This window comes from Muscardinus avellanarius (assembly GCF_963383645.1).
Source record: "Muscardinus avellanarius genome assembly, chromosome: 9".
Lineage (NCBI taxonomy): Eukaryota > Metazoa > Chordata > Mammalia > Rodentia > Gliridae > Muscardinus > Muscardinus avellanarius.
The window spans coordinates 66,683,411-66,705,140 of NC_137795.1; the positions used below are offsets into that span (position 1 = coordinate 66,683,411).

The 21,730-nt window shown below is 39.0% G+C and overlaps 1 pseudogene across 1 annotated transcript; it reads right to left on the minus strand.

The window, feature by feature from the left end:
- Positions 1 to 18,758: 18,758 nt before the first annotated feature.
- Positions 18,759 to 19,311, minus strand: LOC308266561 (calcyclin-binding protein-like; annotated as a pseudogene). The gene has a single exon. The product of its transcript is annotated as a calcyclin-binding protein-like (transcript).
- Between the last annotated feature and the right edge of the window lie 2,419 nt (positions 19,312 to 21,730).

Below are 21,730 nucleotides of genomic sequence, written 5' to 3' on the forward strand. Positions count from 1 at the left end.
ATTTTCCATAATTTTGTAATCCATCCATCTGTTGATGGGCACATAGGTTGGTTCCATACTTTTGTTATCATGAATTGTGCTGCTATGAATATGGGTATACATATATAACTGTAGTTCTCTGGTTTCAACACCTTTGGAAAGATACCCATTAGTGATATAGTCAGATCATATGGTGGATCCATTCTCAGTTTTCTAAGGACTGTCCTCCACACTGATCTCCATATTGGCTGGGCTAGTTTGCAATCCCACCAACAATGTAGAAGTGTGCCTATTTCCCCATAGCCTCACCAACATTTGTTGTTATTTGACTACTTTATGATTGCCATTCTGATTGAGGTTAGATGGAATCTCAATGTAGTTTTGATGTTGAACCTTTTTTCATGTATGTAGTGGCCATTTATATCTCCTCTTTTGTGAAATGTCTATTCAGTTCAGTTGCCTATTTCTTGATTGGGTTCCTTGTTTTTCTAGTATAAAGTTTTTTAAAGTTCTTTATATATTCTAGATATTAGGCCTCTGTCAGAGGGAAGGATGGTAAAGATCATCTCCCATCCTGTTGACTTTCCCTTTAGACTCTTGATAATTTCTTTGATGAGCAGAAACTTTTTAATTGGATGCCATTTTACTTATTAATTCTTGTTTTAATTTCCTGAGCTTTGGGGGTCTTGTTGAGTTATACTCCCAGTTTCTACTCTGAAAATTCCCTTTGTATTTTTTTTTTTTTTGCCATGTTTTATTCAACTTCTTCAGTGTTGGTGACTTTTCATCCTTCTTTTAGGTACTGAAGGTAAGATGGTCTCCCCTCCTCCTTTACCTTGCCTGTTCCCTCTTAAGCATTAAAAACATTTCTCCTCCATTCTCTAAAAATCACAAGCTCTAGCTGGGCGTGGTGGTGCGCACTTGTAATCCCCGCGCTTGGGAGGCAGAGACAGGAGGATCGCGCAGGTTCGAAGCCAGCCGCGCACGCTGGCTTAGGAGACCCTTTTTCCAAAATAAAAATGTAAAAAAAAAAATAGGTCTGGGAGTGTAGGGCTTCCAGGAACCCCAGTACCACCAAAAAAAAAAAAAAAAATCACAAGCTCGCTCTTTCTTTCTTTCTTTCTTTCTTTCTTTCTTTCTTTCTTTCTTTCTTTCTTCTTTTGTTCCTCCTCCTCCTCCTCATTATTATTATTATTATTATTATTATTATTATTATTTTTATTTTGTGGGTCTGGGGATGGAACCCAGGGGCATTCGACCTCTGAGCTACACCCCCTGTCCTATTTTTTATTCTTTATTTTGAATCAGGGTCTCACTACATTGCAGAAGGCCTCACTAAGTAGCTAAGGCTGCCCACGAACCGCGATCCTCCAGTCTCAGCCTCCCGAATGCTGGGATTACATGCATGTGCCACCACGTCCAGCTACAAGTTCTTTAAAGAACAAATTATCAGACAGTAAAACTTTTCTGTTGCTGCCATTTATAGAGTGCCTGGCTGCCATTTTCCTTGTCAGCATGATTATCTGTCATCTTGTTGCTTAACATCATTGTAAATGAGCCAGCTACACTTTCTCCCCCAGTTCACTGATCTCTTTAACTTAATACCTCTCCATAGCCCAATTCAGCTCCCCATTTCCAAGATCACACCACTGAACTTGTCTTTACAAATAATGCTTCCATGTTCACATGATCCAATATGGATTCATGACCCATGTCTCACTCCCTATATACCACCTCCTTTGAGCATTTAACCTAAATATTTTCTCAAGTATAATACTATAAACTAAATGAGACTTCCATTTCTCTTTCCTTTATTCCTCTTAAGTTTCCTCTTTCCCTCTCATCCAATAAGAATACCATGGTATAACACTGTAATTATACCTTGGAAAAAAAACTTTACCTCTCCTATTTTGCTTACTAGGCAAGTCAAGCCTAGTTAAGCCTCTAAATATAGACTGGGTACAAATTTCAGTCCATAAATGTCAAATGTGCAAGGGATAATATTTTCTTTGCCTTGCTTTCCTACAAGTCAAATTAATGTCTATTATGAAGCCCTTTGGTGAATGTAATATTTCACAGTTCTTTTTCCCACAGCTAAACTTCTTTTTCCTGAGGAGTTTATAAGCACCCAAGGTTATCAGGGAAGGTGAACATCTAGCCACACTAGCATCCATTAGGATATTTCCCATCAAATTTGGTCCTATAATGTAGCTTAAGCAACTTGCTGCCCCATTATACTTCATTTCCATTTAGAAGACCCACTTGGGTCGGGTACTCTCTCTTTCTCTGTGTTTTTTTGAGTCCATGGGTAATATTTCTTTCTGTTGCTTCTGAAACATACTGAGCCATACTCTCATACTTTGGCCACCTTAGTGGCCCTTTGCTGTGGCTATAAAGCATTGGGCTGAAGCAAACTCGACAAGGCTGTCCCAGGCACAGGTGTCTTAATCACCCAGGTGCCATTTCTGTTCCTGCCCTCTTCCAAGGGCCTGCTGCAGAATATGAGTTTCAAAAGTATAGATCTTGAAGGGATTTGTAGCATAGTGACTGTGCAATAAATTATATCAGGGTCCCCACTATTACTTGTTTTTGTGTGGTACTGGGGTTCCTGGAAGCCCTTCTACCTCCAGGCTACACTCCCAGACCTATTTTTTATATTTTTATTTGGAAAAGGGTCTCTTAAGCCAGCGAGGCTGGCTGCAAACCTGCATGATCCTCCTGTCTCCGCCTCCCAAGTGCGGGGATTACAAGCATGTGCCACCACGCCAGGCCCACTATTACCTTTTAAACCAGAATAGATTCTGTGGTTATGAGGGCGCAGAAAATAGTAAGTGTTGTAGGAGAATTGATACAGTTCAGATGAACCTGAAAAGGGTGCTAGTGTAGGTCATGGAAACCACACAGATTTCTGTGAATCTGAGAAAAAGGAAAACTCTCAGTTCAACAGGAAATCTCAATTCCTTCATAAAGCCAATCTCTTAAACTTTTAGTGAGTATTTTTGTCCATATGCCCAAACTGGGGAGAGGCTCATGGGGTCATAAGAAATATTGTTGAAAAACACACATGGAGACAGACATGGTGGTGCATGCCTATAACACCAGTACTGGAGGGAGTTGAGACAGGAGGATAGCAGGTTTTAAGATAGCATCAGCAACTCAGTGAGACGCTCAGCAACCCAGAGAGACACTATTAAAAAAAAAAAAGGAGAAGAAAGAGCTAGAGTTGTAGCTCAGAGGTGGAATTCCCCTGGTTCAATCCCTAGTACCACAAAACAAACAAACAAACCACACATACATACACAGTTAAAACTTAGTATAATATATGCACAAATGTATGCCTTAAGAAAGTACACAAAGCTGAGCATAGTGATGCATGCCTGTAATCCCAGTACTTGGGAGGCTGAGACAGGAGGATCTCAGGTTTGAAATCAATGTAACTTAGCGAGGCTTTCAGTAACTAAGCAAGACCTTGTTCCAAAATTTTTTAAAAAGGAGAGAGTTGGGGGTATAGCTAAGACACGGAATGCTCCTGAGTTCATCTTAAGCATTGCTAAGTAAAAAGAGAAAGAAAGAAAGAAAGAAAGAAAGAAAGAAAGAAAGAAAGAAAGAAAGAAAGAAAGAGAGAGAGAGAGAAAGAAAGAAAGAAAGAAAGAAAGAAAGAAAGAAAGAAAGAAAGAAAGAAAGAAAGAAAGAAAATACGCCTGATGGACCACAGTAATTATTTTGGGGTGATATAGTTACAGGTATTTAATTTATATTTCCTTCTTAAATGTGTTTTTGAATGTTAAATAAAGATGTAAGTTAAATATTAATTATAGGAAAAAAAGTGTTATTTCAAAAGTTGAAATAGAGAACACGCAGAAAAATTTGGCAAACGTGTTCAAAAAAGGCTTTTGACTGAAATAGAGGGCAGAATCAGGGCAAGAAAATGGGTCAGTAGCTCTCTTGTCTTCAATTTCCAGCCCCTTGGGTCATGCCAAAGGGCTTAAAGACTAAAGCACAGAGGAGCCTACAGTTGGTCTCTCTTTTCCTTATCATTCCTGCCCAGTTCTTCTGGGAAATGACACCTTTGAGCCACTGCTGGCTGAAACCTTGTTTCCAATTTTCTGGTCTCTTTCATTCCTAAAACTCTTGAGATTATCACCAAAGAAGATATTTCTTCTTCCTCTAGTCCTGCCATACAGAGTTCATATAGAAATCATTTGCTTGAAAAACTCTAAGCTTTGCCCTGCTCCAATCTTACGTAGCACTGATTGACCAGTTTAGGTCATATGGAAGCCAAAATGTTCACAAGAAGAAGTCTTGTCATTTCTTTGCTAAATTCAGGGCAGGGTTAAGAAAACAAGAAATAGAAAGAAAAAATGGTATTTATGTTGCACTGACTATTTAGGTAAAAATGGGAAAATTTGGTCAGTTATACAAATATCACTCACTATCTGGTTAATTTAATCAAATTATGTGCCTTGCTCTATTAGTACGAGGAGTTCACCAAATTTCTATCTCTGTGTTTGTCAGCAAAAGGACATATACCACGATGTTACACTAAAATTGTGTTTGTTTGAAAATGCTAGTTTAAGCAATAGTATGTTATGCAAACAGTTAATAGTTTTCTGTCCAACTGTGGCTGCCACCTCTATTAATAGGTCATTGTGACCTTTCCTTTTTGGGCTAGTTTTGCTTTGGGAATCTTCTCAACAGAGCACTGTAGATGTCAGTGAGTCAGGGAATTAGATTTGGGAGCTCTGATCCCCTTCCTGTTTCTGGGCTGGGGGTTCTAGCACTCTGGGAAGGGGGTGGGGGAGTCATTCTGGTCTACAGCATTCTTACCCCACTTTCACTTTTCCATTTGGAAGAATTGCTCCTTATTGAGATTGTCAGTGACTAACAGGAAAATCATTCATTCACTCCAAAGTATTCATTTGCAGAGGGAAAAAAGGAGGCATAGGAGAGAGGTCACCTAACCCACCTAATTAGTGGGAAACAAAGGTTTTCTAGATCTCAGTTTAAATAGAAATCCTTGCCACACCCTCCTGGGGCTTGAAAACTTTAATACTTCTTACATTAGCCTTTCTGGCACCAGAGTCCATTTGCCCTCTTGGCCCAAACAAGGCAATAGGGTGAAAGTGAGTTCAAAACAGATGGAGTTGTGAAGTCGGCTTGAAATTCAATGGCTTGTTTCTTGAATGACACCGATTTTACCTGATGTCTCCTCGCATGTAGAGAATTGGGTAAAGTCCACCAGAGAGAATACTAATCTGTTTTCAACTTTAACAGCTATCACAGAGGGGTTCTCCTTTTCACCTTTAGGATTTTCCATTTTGAAAATAAATTTGAAGATCCAACTGTGTGCTTAGTCTGGCAACATGTTTAAGTTCTTATTGACAAAAGAATGGGGCTGACACAAGAGTAGCCAGTTACTGAGTGCAAAGGAGAAGTACAAATAGGGAAGGTTTGGGGCTTCCCTTTCTCATTCTTTCTTCCACCTTTATACTCTATGGTTCTCTCGCCTCTCCTTTCAACATCCAGGCTCCTCAAAATGCACACTTCCTAATGTCAAGGGATTGTTTTCCTTTGGCAGGGCAGTCATTCATAGATTGCGTTTCTTCTTTAAAAATGAAAATTAAGTTACCTTCCGTTTGATGGCTCTCATTGACATTATTTTGGAAGAAAGAAACAGCCCATCTAGCAGAAGGCAAGGCTTCTCCCTAGTAAGCTAAGTGGGTGAGAGGTTGGACCCACGCCCACAGAAGGGGCTGGGCTCCTGGCAGTGAGGGTAACAAGGGGAAGTTTAGTAGGTGAAGGGTCACTGCTGCCCAGCAGCAATAACTTTCCATCAGTCAGCTCTCAAACATCCCGGTTTCTGTTTGTGTAAATAAAGCTTTCTAGGGGAAAGGTCAAAGAGAGAATAGGCGGCCCTATAATAAGTCATGCCTGATCTGAAGTGTGTCCAAGACATGAGACTAAGCGGCTCAAACCTCCTGGCCATTAGGAATTCTGCTAATGGCCAGGAATTAGCAGTGGAGAAACAGATTGTACAGTGCTTTGGAGGTCATCCTGTGCTGAGCATGGCAACCTGATAAACAGCCGGTCCACTGGCAAAGCCATATTATGTAAAGTAACCTTTAAAGGAGAGCTTCTTCTTTGGCTAGGGATATAGCTCAGTGGGTAGAGGAGCTTTACAAGTAGTAACCTAGCATGCACAAGCCCTGGGCTTGATTCTTAGCACTGGCCAAACAAATAAAAAAACCCAATTATTATTTTATATAATTTATATTATATATTATACATGTTATATTATATATATATGTATGTAAAGTATATATAAATAATTTTTTTTTTTTGCGGTACTGGGGATGGAACTCAGGGGCATTCTACCTACGAGAGACACCTCCAGCCCAATTTATCATTCTTTATTTTGAAACAGGGTGTCACTCAGGGGCAAAGGGCCTCACTAAGTAGCTGAGGCTGTCTGTGAATCGCGATCCTCCTGTCTCGGCCTCCCAAATGCTGGGATTACAAGCATATGCCACCACATGTGGCAAGTTCCTTCCTTTTTTCCTTCCTCCCTTTTTTCCTTTTTTCCTTCCTTCCTTCCTTCCTTCCTTCCTTCCTTCCTTCCTTCCTTCCTGTCTTTCTTTCTTTCTTTCTTTCTTTCTTTCTTTCTTTCTTTCTTTCTTTCTTTCTTTCTTCTTGAGTTATACATTTGTTTCAGATCTGTCTGGCTCATAATGTAGAGACCATTGTTCTGGGTTCTAGGAACAAGAACTTATTACCTTAAGACCCCCTAGTGAATTATTCTAATTAAAACTGGAATTTAGTGTTCTTAGAATTCTCTACCAAATCCACAGGATATTGTGGCTACAATTGGGAAAACTGCCCCTCAATTATTTTGAAAAATACTTTGCACACAGTTAAGTGCGAGCATTTCTCCTTGAAGCATCAGAAATGTAAAGAAAAGTTATGATCAACATTCCAAGGTGAATAAATTCAAATGAGAAAGATATTGGTTGCTCAAAAGCCTAGACAAAAACGTGCCCAGTGTGAACTCTACTCAAAGAAAACAGAGTAAACTAAGAAGGAACCATGATGGCCCTTCTTATCTGTGGGATTATGGGATGGTAGGTAGGCTGTCGCTGACAGTGTCTAGTATCAGCCAAATGGTAGGACTGGTACTCTGAGAGGATGGGGCATTCCCACTGGAACTTCTGAACAACAGAATAAAAACTTGTCTAAGCTTGGCACGATGGCACATGCTTTTAATCCGAGCACTGGGGAGGCTGAGATAGGAGGATCGCAGTTTGTGGACAGCCTCAGCTACTTAATGAGGCCCTCTGCAACTTAGTGAGACTCTGTTTCAAAATAAAGAATAAAAAATAGGGCAGGGGGTGTAGCTTAGAGGTCGAATGCCCCTGGGTTCCATCCCCAGACATTATATATGTGTGTGTGTGTGTGTGTGTGTGTGTGTGTGTGTGTGTGTGTGTGTAAACTTGTCTAACAGCTTTTAGAAAAAGAACCCAGAAAGGGGGTGAAGTAGTAATGGAGATAAGAGACTCTAATTATTGGATACTCTTTTTGTTTTTAATAAAGGGTTTGTATTACATCATTAAAATATCACAAATTGGTTTTCTAATCCAGGATCTTGCTTCTGTAGCTGGGTAACTCGTAGATCTTACTTATCAGCCTGCCAAATGATTTCCTTTTTGGAAACACAGCTGCCATCCAAAATTTTTCTTATACCCTTCTTTTGAACTGTTGGGGTTTGCAAAATCAAAGCAGCTGAATTTGAAACAAGTTCACTATCATTTCCTTTAAGGATTAACTCATCAGTCTGGGCTTGAGTTACTGAACAAGTAGCATCCAAACTCTGCAAATGTATTTCTCACCCAGGAAATCTTGGATTCAAAAAGAGAGCCATTCTCCTAGATAATGAATAATATGGACAAGAAAGTGAGCATACTCCGACCTCACCCTGAAACAGAACCCAGTGTAACACCCCGATCCCGTTCTGTGAGAGATGAGATTGTGCAAATAGTACAGTAGCCAGTTCCTTTCTATTTCCCCACCATTTGTCAACTTGAAGCCTCTTTTTCTTTCCAAGAAGGCTGAATTCTACAGTCTTTAGAGATTTCATCTTGGGTGCCTCACAATTACTTTGTGTGTTTCCAGAGTGACATCAACATTTTTTGAAAATTTGATAGTCTGATTTTTGTGAATACTCTTCCTTCTCACAGTGGATGTGGTAAAGAGAGGAGGAAAACTATTTTTTCCCTCTCCATTGTCTTTTCTTTTTCTTTCTGATTTTTCCTTTGATTTTCTTTTAATGTGTGCTTCTGAGTTATGCTACCCCATTCTTGGTTGCTAATGGACACTATATTTCAGGATGCAATGGAGAACCTATATCATGCACCAATTTCCAAGGAAATAAGAGGCCACCATTATTAGAACTACTTATGACATCTCTAAATGACTAGTTTAGAAAAAGAGGTTTTCTTAATTTATCTCTATACTTTGTCACACCACTAAGGAAATTTTTATTTTTCTTCTGCCTTTACATTGAAGAAGCAGAACTAATATTATATACACTATTCTTTATAGAAGAGTGTCTAAGGATTTAATCTACCTAGTTCAGTATTCAGATTTATGACGGAATTTCTTGAAACCAATGAATAACAGCATTTGCCCTTCTTTCTCAAGAAAGGAAGATTTCCTATGTTCTGGCAACCAAAGAAATAATTAAGCTAATTTCTCCATGGACCTTGGAAAAAGTGGCAACAAATAATGGATTTGTCCTTTAAGAGACATTTCAAGCCAACATCTTATCAGCTACAAATCCATTTAAGGTAGTTCCAGATCAGCCATAGGCTATTTTTCTCATTAAGGTAGTGTTTAAACTATTGTATCTAGATGACATAGGAGACATATCAGACAAACAACACCCATAAGAAGAACTGGTAAAGTATCGATTTTTCATCAGACATAAAGTTTGCTAAGCAGATGAAAAATAATTTGCTTTCACAGTGACATTTTCCTGAGGTTTTGCTAGTGGGCAAGACATTGCTTTTCCTTTAACATCAAAGTTTTAATTACCAGAAAAGCCACAGACATGTTGGCAAATTAAAGGTCATATCAAAACAGTAAATTCATTTAGGTTTGAGTGAATTTTTTATCTTGTGTCCTTCCAGCCTCTCTCCCTCTCCATATGACCACACTTTCCTGTGTTCATATTAACTTTATTAATAACGTCGAGTACCTGTAATCCCAGTACTTTGGAGGCTGAGACATAGGACCTCAGCAACTCAGTGAGGTTCTCAGCAATTTGGTGGGACCCTGTTTCCAAATAAAAAATAAAATTGGTCTGGGGTGTAGATTGGAGATAGAATGCCCCTGGGTTCAATCTCCAGTACCACAAGACAAAACAAAACAAATAACAATGAAAACAATGGGTATATTTGGCAATTTCATTAAGTTTTGTATTTGTTCAGTGAAAAAAGGGAAGGAATATTTTGTAACAGGGAAGGATGGGTTGAGGGTATAGAGATCCTGGGTTCTGTATTTTTTTTTTTTTTTTTTTTGGATACTCGCTTCGTTTCATAAGAGCCCTTGGAAGACATTATTTTTATCGGTCTAGATATCAATTTTCATGTTAATAAAATTAAGTGCTGTTATAGATGACCTCTAAGATACATTTCACTTTTAAAATCTCCTTGTTTTTCCTATACTGATTTTAAAGTTCTCACTGAAGGAGTTTGAATGGTTGTTGCCGGTCCCACATTGAGGGAGAATCTTTGGTTAGAGTTCATTTAGCATAAACACCTTCTCCCAGCAGGGACATCCTTATAGCATCTTAAGCCAACAACCATTTCATTGTTGCTGGACTACTTTAGGTGGCACAGTGCTCTCTATCCAGAAAGGGATCTTTATTTCCTTCTAGTGCAATAAAAACTGTGACTAAATTCTTTACACGAAGATACTGACTTTACTCCACTGCCTCACTTTCTAGTTCTGTCCTCTAGAAGAACTAAAAATATGTTCAACCTCTTAAGTTTCTTTTCTTTTCTTTTCTTTTCTTTTCTTTTCTTTTCTTTTCTTTTCTTTTCTTTTCTTTTCTTTTCTTTTCTTTTTTCTTTTTGGTGGTACTGGGGTTCCTGGAAGCCCTTCTACCTCCGTGCTACACTCCTAGACCTATTTTATATTTTTTATTTATTTGGAAACAGGGTCTCTTAAGCCAGCGAGGCTAAGAACCTGCGCCATCCTCCTGTCTCCGCCTCCTAAGCGCGGGGATTACAAGCGTGCGCCACCCCACCTGGTAACCTCTTCTAGTTTCTTCACGTAACATTTAGTAGCTCTGGCTGTCTCAAAGCTGAACATCAGGGAGCACCACGATTTTCTTTGAGGGAACACCTCCATTGTACTTTGTCTTGGAAGAAGAAATGGATGAAAAATTCTGGGACCTCTATTTTTTTCTTCTTTCATACAGCCACAGCCAGAAAATTGATTTTGGTTTTACTCATTGAATGTTCTTTAGTAGAATTTTGACTCTTGATTGAAAGCTCTACTGCAAGAGCATGGGACAGGCTCTGGTTATTCTTCATTATCCACAGTGACAGGGGAGCTGGGACCAGATGGCTCCTGCATGTCCACCCCCTGGGCTTCGGACACCCCTGTCCCAGAGCTGACTCCATCTTTACTGAACCTGACTCTCCCACCACCTTTGGATTTTGTGAACACTTTTTCTCTCTGCTTAAGAATCCTCCTGAGGAAAATTTCATAATAGACCCAGAAGCTGGAAGTCAAAATGCATGAATGAAATGTACCCATAAGTTTGGAGGTTAATAACACTATGCCTGTGTATTTGTTTCCTCAGCCTTTGAACTTTTTGTTTTAACATTATCCTCAGACATTCCAGCATCTTGTAGATTTACAGTAATACTTAGCTACAATGTCTCTCTTACTTCTCATTGTTCTTTTTTAATTTTTTATTTCTTTTTAAATTTTTTATTGGTGCATTGTAGTCATACATCTTAATGGGATAAAAGATGGCGAAGACAAACACACACATCACCTAATAGCCCTTACCCAATTCCAGCCCCATTTTCTCCCCATCTCTCCTTCCCATGCTTGGCTTAGTGATTGACCTTGATATGTTTGTTTAAGTACATCATGTGCTTTAGAGAGTTTCCCCCTTCCCCCCTTCCATCTCCTCAGTTAGGTTGCCTTATTTGCTCATCTATAGAATTCACCATTCTTTTGACAGTATAGACTAGGGTTGAACTGATTTTTTTGTTGAGGTACTAAAAGTGGAGCCCCAGGCATTGTCTCTCTGAGCTATACCCCCCAGCCCTATTTTTTTCATTCTTTATTTTGAAACAGAATCTCACTGAGTTGTAAAGGGTCTCACTAAGTAACTGAGGCTGTCTTCAAACCATGATCTTCCTGTCTCAGCCTCCCAAATCTGGGATTACAAACAAACATGTGTCACCATGCCGGGCTTCTTGGACTGATTTTTGATGTGGCAATATTATACTCTTGGTAAAGGTTTTGTGTCAATTAAAACTCTGATGCCTGGTCTTCCTTGTCTTCAACAGAATATATATATATATACACACACACACACACACACACACACACACACACACACACACACACACTTAGCCAAGTGATTTTTCAAACCAAATAAAGGTGTGTTTTTTTTTGTCTCAATAATCTTGCCCGTCTAGGTCTTAGTGAATGCAAATTATATTATATTGCTCATCTTAAAACACCTATTGTGAGTCATCTGAAAATTTGACAATTTTGCTTTTTTACATTAGGCCAAAATTAGTTTAAAAGTTCATGCTCCAAATTCTTTGGAGGATCTCAAGTTACTGTTTCTGGAAGAATAGATAATAGAATACCAATTTTGAAAGATGATGCTAGAAAAAAACACCATGCTCAGATATATGTGAAAAATGCTTCACACAAATCCAAACATTTTGAGATACATGCACACACAACACACACTCACACACATACACGCACACGTGCACTGATGACTAAAACCTTTGAGTAGAATTCAATTAGAAACTGCCTTCCAGATGGACATTCATAAACTAATTTAGCATTTCTGAACTGTTCCACTAGATATTCTTTGCTCAAATAAATTAAGACAGGTTAGCAAAAATGAAATTATTTGCTCTAGGAGTTTCAGAACCATGTTGTGGTGCTGTATAATGTGAGACCTGCAGATAAAATATTCAATCTTTCTATAATGTATTAGACCACAAAGGCATCTTTTTTCATAGAGTATCTTTGAAGACTGGGATAGTCAATTTGGTCAAACTGTGGTAGTAAGTATCTGGGGACCATGTTATGACACCAGCTCCATGTCTGCCTGGTATCTAATATCAAATTTTGTGAATAGAGCTAATGAATGAAATATATACTTGAGTACTATGAACAAACATGAAATCTACTTCTTAGAAAAAAATCAGCTTTCAAAAATCAACATCACTGAGTTCAAATTAACTTTATTATTATTTATATATAATAAAATGTGTTCCTTCTAGGAGTCATGTCCTGATAAACCCATCATCAGTTGAAAACATCATAAGTCAAAACTTCTTAATCGCCTAATCTGCCAAACATTATAATGGCAACACAGTGCATCGTAGAGTTAACAGTTGTTTTCCTTGTGATCGCATGGCTGAGTGGGCATTCTGGCTGACTGCTGCCGCCCAGCATCGAGAGAGTGTGTAGTAGTACACATTGCTTTCCAGAGAAAAGATCAAAATTTGAAGCTTGATTTCTATTGAATACATCACTTTTGTAACCATCATAAAGTAAAAAAAAAAAATGATCATTATGTTGAACTACAGTAAGTTGGAGACCATCTGTAAACACACACACATATACACAAATATATGTTGGAAATTGTCTATATGCACACATATATATCATCTTTTGGACATATATTAGATATTTCCTCCTGCCTATGGTTTATCTTTTCATGTCTTAAATGGTGTCTCTTTTCTTTCATGTTCTTGCCATTTTTAGCCTTTCTAAGTACTCTTTGCCTACTTTATGGTCATAAAGGAAGTTCATTTTCTCCTTGAAGTTTTGCTTTGACTCCTTTCAATTATTGTGTTAAGACTTGGTTGCATTCCCTGCCCTTCTTTTTTATATGAGTTGGCTGGTATAGCTTCCAGTGGTTGGGACTCTGCATTTGCTAATATGGCAGGACAGCGGTTAGGCCCAGTGTAAAAAGAAGATAGGGCACGTTTAAGCATGAGGACCCCTACATTCAAAGAGCACTCTGAGAGACCTTTCTTATCCACCCTGCTAATAAAGCTTCTCAAGGTCCTCTCTATCAGTTAACCATGGAAATTTTCTTCAAGACGCACTCATCTCTGATCACCTTGTGTATTTGTTTCTCCTCTGATCTGGACATTAGACTATAAGCCTTTTTACATCTTGTTCATTATGATGAATGAATAAATGAGCCAGCCGAGGCCAGGTTGCTGTATGGCTGATCATACTGACATCCATTTGGGGTCTGTGCACCCACCACTTTAGACTTTCTTTCTGTGTCACTGTCATCTAATGCTGCACTTCTGTAAATTACTATATGAGGGGCAAGACTTTTGCAGGAAATTGCTAAGCCCATTCCTTTAGGGAGGCAATCTCTCTCTTTCTCCACTTGAATGAGAACTGAGATTCTCTGCAACTTCTATGGTCACCCTTTCATTGGTAAGGGAGGATTCAGGAGAGGGGTAATGGGGAATTATTAAGAAGATTGCTTTTTTCTATAATTTCCTCTCTAGCCTTTCAGATGGGTAATTAGCAACAGAATATTGGTTTTCTTAGATTGTTGCCTAGTAGCATGAGCTTGGTTAAAGCGGTCCTGCTGGCATTCTAGAAAAGGGTTTCTTTTACTGGTGTTTATCATTCAGCTGCTGAAATTCACACTGGGTGAAAATTGGCATGACAGCCCTCAGCTCAGTTGCAACTTAGAAGAAAACAGATTCTGCTTTGCTTAAATTGTTTTCGATTGACTGGGTAAGAATAAATTAAAGGTTCTTGTAGGTAATAGCTTCTGAATTCAATTAAAAATATCATCAGGCAGCTGCTTTATTTTTTTCCTGCAAGTACAGAAATGATTTTGAGCTACTTAATTGATTTTCTTATGAAGTTTCTTGACTGACAGATTGAGCCTAATTCCCCCTCAATGTTTTCCACTCACACTAATACAGGAATAGGGGACAGGAATTGGAGGAAAAGTGTAATTATCCTGCTAGGGTAAGAGTCTCAGAGTTACAGTCTTAAAGGTCAGTCAATTTATCTCTTCATGTGCCCATTCATTCAAACATTGACGTATTGATCAAACATTTATCTCTTAATTTGGGCCAGGTTCACTGCACAAGCATTTAATACTTATTGTACTTGGAAGTTTTTGTTTACAAGTGACCCTAGTTTGTTAGTATATAAGCTCCAGCCACTGGGGAGTCATGTTGATTTCATTTACTGATGGATATTAAGTATCCAGAATGGTGGATGGTGCATAATGTACTTTCAATAAGCATTTGGTAGGAAGGAAGAAGGAAGGAAAGAAGGAAGGAAGGAAGGCAGGCAGGCAGGCAGGCAAGCATGGAAGGAAGGAAAAAGGAAGTTGGCAAGGGCAGGAACTTAAAGACATAGATTATGATGTTTTCTTTGCTTTTGAGAGTCATAGAACATCACATAGGAGGAGGCTAGAAACACACATACCCAGGGACCAAGGATCCAAACTTTTCTCTTTTTCAGTATAGGTCAGAGGAGGCCCCACAAAAGGTCCCCCCTTAGCCATGTAGGCAAGTCATGTTTTCTAAAGCAAAAGGAGGAATCACTGGGCTTCACATTACACAATAGGCTTATGACATGATGGCTAGGCTGCTTATTTTCACGATGAGAAGACAGTGCTGGTGCATGTTCTTCTCTATCTGGTAGTAAGGGGGTAGCCTCAGAGCAGGGAGCCTGAGATCCCTTCTACCTCCACTTACAACCAGCCCTGAGACTGCGGGTAGCTTGCTCAGTCTCCCATGACTCAGTTTCATTTCCTCAGAAATGAGTTCAACGATGGCAGGAACATCTACTACCCTGCACTTTGTGAGGCTTCAATGTGCATCTGGGTGAATGCACTTGATAGAAACTAGTTATTGAAAGTAATTTGTGCTGATACCATGGAGAAGAATTGAAACAATTTTGCATGCATCAACCCAAAAGGCCTTTATGTAATTGACAAGAAGAGACATTGTGAGAGAAGTTAACTCCCAAGTGGCACAGAGTACATGATTCTATTTTTCTCAGGATTAAAACCAGTCAGAATTAATTGATGCAAGTGTCTGAAGGTTGGAAAGAAGAGCATGAGGGGCTTCTGGGGTGCTGGTAAATTCTGTCTCTTTATTTGGTGGTGGGTAATTCCATGGGTGCTGATTGATTAATTGATCTCTACACAGTTAGGAATTGCACCTTTTCTTTATAGGTCTCTGCTTTAGTAAAATAAAATAAAATTTATAATACAAAAATTATAAGAAAAAACTATCCATAGTTCAACCACTCAGATAAGACCACTATTAGCATCTTAGTTTCTGCTTTTCCGTTTTTTTCTTTCATGTACAAGTCCATACACATTGACACAGATAAAATTGATACAAATATAGACACAGACACAATACATATTTTTAATTTTATATAAAATAGGGATTTAGCCGGGCATGGTGGTGCACAATTGTAATCTCAGCATTTGGGAGGCTGAGACAGGAGGATCATGGTTCGAGGACAGCCTCAGCTACTACTTAGTGAGTGCCTTTGCAACTCAGTGAGACCCTGTTTCAAAATAAAGAATAAAAAATAGAGCTGGGTGTGTAGCTCAGATATAGAATGCCCCTGGGTTCCATCCCCAGTACCGAAAAAATAAATAAAATAGGGTTTCACTATATACAACACAGTATTATTTTATAATCTATTTTAATGAATGAAAATGTAAATTCAAAGGAGAAAGTGCACTTCAACTTCACCACTCAGAGAACACTGCACTCTTACAAATTTTGATGGCATTCAAATTCTTTTCCAAAGTAACTTAACAAAATAGAGTATCTGTGTTTTTTCCTTCTGATCAGATTGTGCAACTTACTAAAGATGTTGTTTTAAAAAATGCAGGTTTTTTTGGTCAGGCCTAATGTGAGTCTGCATCTTTATCCATTCACTGAGGCATACTTAATCTCGGCTCCGAGCTTCGTAGGTCAACAAAACTCATGTTATGAGTTAATAAGAAGTCAGCTAGAAGTCAAATTTGAGATACTTGTATTTGCAGGACACACTTTCATATCTGGAATGTCATGAGAGCTCTTATCTTGGAACCTAATGTTCCCTCTCCTTGGAACTTTTCTTTCTCCAGTCTCCCTTTTCATCCAGGTCTTTGCAGAAATGTCACCTCACCAGAGGTCTTTTCTAACAACCCTACTTCCCAAACACTAGCAATCCTGTTTTATTTTCCTTCTAGGCATTACCATCAGAATATAAAAAAAGTTTAGATTTTAGACTGTTAGGCAGGGTCTTTCGGGTTTTGCTACCCCGTGTCTGGCACACAGCAGATGGTTGATCGATTTTTGTTGGAGGAAGAATCTTCCCAAATGTGACATAGTTGATTGACCTCTTTTGCTCATTCTCCACTTATAGAGGTTTCCTGGGGGAAATGTGGTTAAAACCAGGAGGTATTGTAACACCCTAATGGTTTCACCATGAAGAATGCACTTGGCAGTAACATAGTAACATACATTTTATTCTATTGATGAGATTTTTGGAAACGCCTTACTTCAAAAGCCTTACTTCACCAGTTACTGACTTGGGACTCATGATGCCAGAAAGGTTTCTGGAATACCTTTTAATAGTTTATGAACCCTAGCTTGGTATGGTGACTCATGCCTGTAATCCTAGTTTTTGGGACGTTGGGTCAGGAGGATTCCAGATTCAAAAACAACCTTAGCAACCTATCAAGACTGTGTTTCAAAAAATATAAAAAAATAAAAGGCTAAGGGTGTAGCTCAGAGGAAGAATGCTCCTAAACTTGATCCCAATAACACACACACACACACACACACACACACACACACACACACACACACAGCACATTCACAAACCCCAATGAAATTCAGGCAGTTGTCCTTAATAAGGTGGAAAGGTAAAACTAAATTAGGTAATTTAGAGGTTGCAAAGCTTTCTGAGATAACAGTGATTTATTCATTTCTTTTAGCTTAGGCATTCCAGAGCCAAAATAAATTCTTAACAGTTTTGTTCATTAAGCATTTTCATCCAAACAACTTATTGGTAATGGTTAATTGGTTTCTGAGCAATGTCACTATATTTCTCTAGAAAACTGAACATATCCTGCAGTGACTTTGTGAATTCATTGCAGTAATCTGGCATGCCTTAGCACACAGTTTTGGAACTAGGCAGGTGATCAGAGTATTTAAACAGTATGTTTTTCAGAAGACTAAGACCAAGTTGCTATAATTCCAGTTTGATTTGGCCATTGGTGACATCATTGAAGCTTTTGGGATGATAGTGCTGAGTCATATGTTACTATCAGGTGATAGATTTGGCTTGAATTGGTGGAACCAGGATTTCAGTGTTGCTAATACCATTCGTGATATTAAGCAACCAAGAGTTCTATGTTCTAAGAGACTAAATTATTACTTAATCTTGTTTATTAGTAACCTTAATGTCCTGATAGCCAATTATGTGAGTTCATATCATAAACTTTGCTGCTAATGAATCATTGAAATCTGCATTAACAAGGACCAAAATATAGCGATCATACACATGGAACAAATTTTTGCTTGACACATATGCAGTATTTTTTAAGTAGACAAATATTATTTAAAGATTTCACTGACATATGGGACAACATGGAAGTAATTCTTTAAAAGTTACAGCTGTGGTGAATTGTTCATAGTGACTCTAGTCCTTTACTTGGATGTGACTGGCTTTTTCGTGTGAGGAACTAGTTTAGTGAGGCAGTGATGAACTCACTTTAGGGAGAGAAAGTGGAGGCTCCTTCTGCAGAAGACTACCAAATTTCTTTATGGCAATTTTGTTTTGTTTTGTCTTTGCTTTATGGTACTGAGGTTTGAATACAGATGCATTCTACTTCTGAGTTACACCCCAACCCTGACATTTTTATTTTTTATTTTTGAAACAGGTTTACTGAGGCTGTCCTTGAGCCTGTGACTCTCCTGTCTCAGCCTTCCAAGTAGTGGGCTTGCATGTATGTACTATCACATCTACTTACGACAATTTTTTTTTTTTGGTGGTACTGGGGTTCCTGGAAACTCTTCTACCTCTGGGCTACACTCCCAGACCTATTTTTATATTTTTATTTGGAACAAGGTCTCTTAAGCCAGCGAGGCTGGCTTCAAACCTGCGCGATCCTCCTGTCTCTGTGTGGGATTACAAGCGTGCGCCACCACGCCCGCCAACGACAATGTTTTGATGAGGAGCATTGTCAGGGGATAGTTTTGGATCTTCCTCCCCAGGCTTTGGGTTCTGGATCCCTGTACATGTAAACTAACTTTTCTTTCTTTTTTTAAATAAGCATATTTTATTTAAATAAATTCTCCAGTAAAGAAATGGAGGATTCATTGCCTTTACTTTGAAGACTTTACGTGTAAATGGTTATCTGTCAAATTCCTTTGTGCAGCGCAGCAACATTCCCTTATTGGAAAATGTATTTCCATATCCCAGTCCCCAAAGGGACTTAAAAAGTCTCAAAATTCTGTGTCTCCTTTGGCTTGCTTCTCTCTTGATTCCACCAAGGCTTTATTAATGGTTCGCTTCATATCATCATCTTCATCTTCATCAATTTTCTTTAGAACATTCATTGATCCCTCACTGGGATCTGTTTCAGTGTCTTATGAAGGCTTTTCTTTCTCTTTGCACTCTTTTTCAACGTGAGTCAAGTACTCCCACTGTGTGTTTTCTGCTTACTTTCTACATAAGAATTGTATCAGTCTTGGCTTTTTATGAACTGCTTTCCACAGAGATGGGTTATAACAGATTGTTCACAATCATGGAGTAATTTTTCCCATTTAGATTCTTCACCAAAAGATCAAATGACCTCTCTGTGAAATGCACCTGCACATTTTCAGCAGGAACTTGATGAATTCCAGCTAAGGTAATATATGTTTTCACAAACTTATCTGACTGATCCCATCCATAATGACTAATTTTCACCGTATATCCAGTTGTAATGGGAGCAACCACAGCAGCTGGCTTTTCACTGTCAAGAAGTTCCGGTTTCTTCTGTGATTTCGGCTGCATTTTGTTCTTTATTCCTGGCTCAATCTTTTCTATTCTAGATCTCTTCTCCTTCTCCTTCTCCTTCTCCTTCTCCTTCTCCTTCTCCTTCTCCTTCTCCTTCTCCTTTTGGTGGTACTGGGGTTCCTGGAAGCCCTTCTACCTCCGGGCTACACTCCCAGACCTATTTTTACATTTTTATTTGGAAACAGGGTCTCCTAAGCCAGCGCCCGTGGCTGGCTTCGAACCTGCGCGATCCTCCTGTCTCTTCCTCCCAAGCGCGGGAATTACAAGCTGCGCCACCACGCCCGGCTTGCCTCTTCTAGATCTTTCTGTGGCTCCTCCACAGCCGAAGCCATGGCCGCGCCGAGTTGGCGCCCCGGCTGCCGCCCTGTGCCCGAGGGGCCCAGAAACGCCGCGCAGCTCCTCACCCGCGAGTCCGCGCCCGCCCTCCGCACGCGGCGCCTCGGGGTAAACTAACTTTTCAAACAGTGCTTCAATTTGAGGGTCTAGGGATGATTTAAATCAACGCTCAGCCGGGCGTGGTGGCGCACGCTTGTAATCCCCGCGCTTGGGAGGCGGAGACAGGACAGGAGGATCGCGCAGGTTCGCAGCCAGCTGTGCGCGCTGGCTTAAGAGACCCTGTTTCCAAATTTAAAAAAATATAAAAATAGGTCTGGGAGTGTAGCCCGGAGGTAGAAGGGTTTCCAGGAACCCCAGTACCACACACACACACACACACACACACACACACACACACGTCAACACTCATCATTTCTATATGAGTCTGGAGTTTTTCATATTTTCATTCACAAAACTGAATCTTATGAAAAAGATAGCTATGCTTTCTTTCTCATTTTGGTAGCAGAGTATCCCTGCTTTAGGAAACTCATCACCACAGAGAAATACCAGGATCTTAAGAGAAAGTATATGTAATCAGGTATAAGGAAAGACATACTTGGAACCTTCCTTAATAAGTTACATGACTTTGCACTCATTATTCTAGGCAGAAGATCAACCACTTTGTATGTAGTCACTTTGTATGATAAGAGTAGAATACACATTTTTCTCATGTTCACATGGAAAATTCTCAAGGAGAGACCATAAAATAAGCTATGCTATAAAATTAGTCTTATTAAATTCAAGAGTATTCTATTCATATATAATATGTTCCCAATACAATTAGCTACAAGTAGAAATAACTTATAAAATCCATAAATATGTGAAATAACACATGAAAATCAATAGATTTAAGAGGAAAAAAATTAGTGAAATGCTTTTACATAAGTGAAAATGAAGATATAGACTACTAAAATTATGTAAGGGATGCAGCAAAAGCTTACATTAATAAGGAAGAAATATCACAAATCAACAACTTCACTTTTTTGCTTTAAAACATTTCCCATTGGAAAACAAAACAAAGCCAGGCATGGTGGCGCATGCTTGTAATCCCAGCATTCGGGAGGCTGAGACTGAGGATCGCGGATCCCGGACAGCCGCAGCTACTTAGTGAGGCCCTCTGCAACTCAGTGAGACCGTTTCAAAATAAAGAATAAAAAATTGGGCAGGGGGTGTAGCTCGGAGGTCAGATGCCCCTAAGTTCCATCCCCAGACCCACAAAAAACAAACCAACAAAAAACAAACAATCAAAAAACTAAAATGACAATGTGCCAATAAAAGCACAAGGAGAACAAGGAAGAAAATAATGAATATTAGAGTAGATCTGAATGAAATAGTAATAAAAATAGAGAAAATTAATGAAATAAAAAGTTGGTTTGGAACAAACAAAATTGACAAAACAAACTATTCTGAAAATTATAAAATGTAAAAGCTACCCCATGTGGATGAATTGGAAGACAATATGTAGAGTAAAATTGCAATACTCCCATAATTGATTTATAGATGGACTGGACTCCCCTTCAACTTCTCCTTTTTTTGTGGTACTGGGCTGGGGGCGGAACCCAGGGAGTTCTACTTCCGAGTGATACCCCCAGCCTTATTTTTTATTCTTTATTTTGAAACAAGGTCTCACTGAGTTGCAAAGGGCCTCACTAAGTGGCTGAGGCTGTCTGGGAACCATGATTCTCTTGTCTCAGCCTCCTGAATGCTGGGATTATAAACATGCGCCACCAGGTCTGTCTACAACCCCCACTCCCTGCTGACTCTTTTGCAAAAAATTGACAAGCTAATTATAAAATTAGCTTGAAAATTCAAGTAAATCAGAATAGTCAAAGTTATTTTGAAAAAGAACAAAGTTAGAGAACTCAGTCTTCTCAATTTCAAAACTTAGCATAATATAATAAGATGGTGTGGCATTGTCGTGAGGATGGACATATAGGCCAGTGAACTAGAATTAACAGTCCAGAAGTAAATCCTCATGTTTCCAGTAAATTGATTTATAGTAGATGTGCCACACAGTTAAATAAAGGAAAACATGGTGATT